Genomic DNA, 2,673 nt, shown 5'->3' with positions numbered 1-2,673 from the left:
AAATTTTGATGTATTGTTCATCATGGAAATTTTGCATTTATTTTGATATTTGAAAATATTACTTACCTTGATTACTGAAGTTATTGGTATTCTTAAATTTTCCATCCTGAGGCAAGTGTTTCACTCACCTCACAATAGTCCTGGAGCTGTAAACCCATTCAAATATTTATAAAACTTCAGATTCAGAAATTTCTTCCTTACATCTAAAGCAGGGTTTCTTAACTTCGGCACTACTGACATTTTGGAAGCCAGACAATTCTTTGTTGTGGGGGTTTGTCTTGTGTATTGTTGGATGTTTAGCAGCATTCCTGGCCTCTACCCACGAGATGTCAGTAGCACCATCCATTTCCCTCCTTCCATCATCATTGCGCAATCACCCCTGATTGAGAGCCATTGATCTAACAAAGTTTTTCATGCTGCAAACCACCCCATTCCCTCCCATTGTGTCCTCAGTAGATAGAAAGCAGCTTTTCATCATTTTCTAAATAACAACCCTATGAGATTCTTTGCTTTGTAGAGTGTATGTTTACTTTATAATCTGATTAGAGTGATGGTAATCATGTTAGCATGTCTAGACATACCAAGGTCAAATCCCTGGCCTTTGTAAGGTTTATTCCTGTCTAATATCTGACATCTTAGTAGACCACTTGGCCATTTGAAGCAGCAGCTTCTTCCAGAAGTTCAGAAATGCCTTGTAATTGTAACCCTTTTGTCAAACTGTAAACTCAATTCCCTCATTGCATTAGGCCACAAAGATTAGTTATCCCCCTAACCATGTTTCATTCTCTTCAAAGTGAATTTCATCTTAGAATTAATCAATAACTTTTATGTAAGCAATCGTATCTTTTTTCATCTCAGAAGCTAAGGCTCTAATGAGTCAGATTGTATTAAATAATCCAGCAATTCAACTTCCTCTGTGATCTTTGTTTTTTAAATACCACAATTTTAGGAAGACTTTTTGCCTGTAATGAGCAGGAAAGATTTAGTAAAGTAAAAATCAAATTCATTACAAAAATTTTAAAGCCCAGAGTTAGACTTGGAAATCAAATCACACTTGGAAGGTAAAAATTCATTTCTGAATACTAGTTTTGTAGCAACATACTTAAAACTCTCATAATCATCCATGCAAATGGCAGCGTGGATCACAAATAGGTAGTTGGGTAAATAAACTAGAAATTATTCCCAGGGATACATAATCTTCCACCTTCACCCTCTACTCTGTTGAACTTTTATAAAATTCTGGGTATACACGTGTTTTCTCTTCTAGGTATGAATGGTTGTATGTGGAGGTCAACCTATATTCAAGATAACGAGTTTGGATATTAGACCAGTTGGAGTTGTTAGCTGCAAGCAACAAAAACTAACTCTGACTGAGTAAGCAGAAAAAAGCATTTGTTGAATTGGTGGATAGCTCGACATTATTGGGACCAGGCTAGAGAAAAAGACCAGAGAAGCAGGTGGAACCCAGCCCAAAACACACCACCTAACCCCTCTAGTGAAGAAACCACACCACTGTCCCCACCATGAACAACGGATGCTGCAGGTTGCCCAGCACTGAACTTTGGGTGGTGCTGCTCAGGCTACCATCACCTTGATGCCTCTAGATTCTCCATCGTCTCTGCCTAGTTATGTCACCAGCATCCAATTCAAAGTCACTAGCAGATGCATCTGTTTAGTCAGGCCTAGGTAGTGTGCCTGCGCCCTAGCTGCAGGGAGGCTATGACAATGTCTGGACTTTTCAGCTTCTAAAGTGGGAGGCAGGCAGCTAAGAAAATGACAGCTGTCCATTACATGTGTGAGAACGGGAGGTAATTAATAGTAACAGATGAAGTCTTGAACTCTGCAGTCAGACTATCTGAATTTAAATTTATGCTCTATAACTAGCTATGTGACCTTGGTCAAATTACTTACATACCTAACCATTTCTATTTCCTCACCTCTAAAATAGAGAAAGTACTATTGCCTGCCTTAGAGGCTCTCATGAGGATTAAATAAAATTATCCACGTAAAATTGCTTAGCACATACATAATACACAGTAAGTACTTCGATACACCTATATGTGTGCGTATACACATATACATTTTTAATGAGTATATGTGTATGCCAGCATGCAATGTTGATAGTAGAGATAGAGCTTCTCTACCCCCATTCTCTTCCTCCCTTTTAAAAACACCTACCAAATACTAAGAGACTATTTGCCTATCTCAGACCATTCATTTAGTTTAATGCAGGGCAAGGGAACTCGATTTAATTTGGTTTTCCTGCTTGAAGCATACGTGATCTAGCAGAGCAATACCAATGAAGAAATAATTCTAATCGGGCATACGCTACAATAAAAGTAGAAGTTCAGAGAAGAATAGGACTAATTTTGTCCAGGGAGCTAGAACTCGACAGGGAACACGAAGAATAAATAATAAGAAATTTCCAGAGAGTGGAGAGAGGACTCGTACCGGGCAGTAAGGACACTCTCAGTACATTTGTATAAATGCAGTGTGCCTGGGGATTGGAACAAGTCCAGAAGGACAAAAGGAAGGGGCTGAAGGAAGGTGAACTGGGAGAGATAGACTGGGGACAGACTGTCAAATCCTTTTGGGTCACACTAGAGTGCTATCTTTTCATCTGCCAACACATATGCCAGTAAGACTGTTAAGAACGGACCATTGGCCCTAGTA

Source organism: Pteropus vampyrus, unplaced genomic scaffold (assembly GCF_000151845.1).
Source record: "Pteropus vampyrus isolate Shadow unplaced genomic scaffold, Pvam_2.0 Scaffold113, whole genome shotgun sequence".
In the NCBI taxonomy this organism is placed as follows: domain Eukaryota; kingdom Metazoa; phylum Chordata; class Mammalia; order Chiroptera; family Pteropodidae; genus Pteropus; species Pteropus vampyrus.
Note: the sequence above shows the minus strand (reverse complement) of the source record.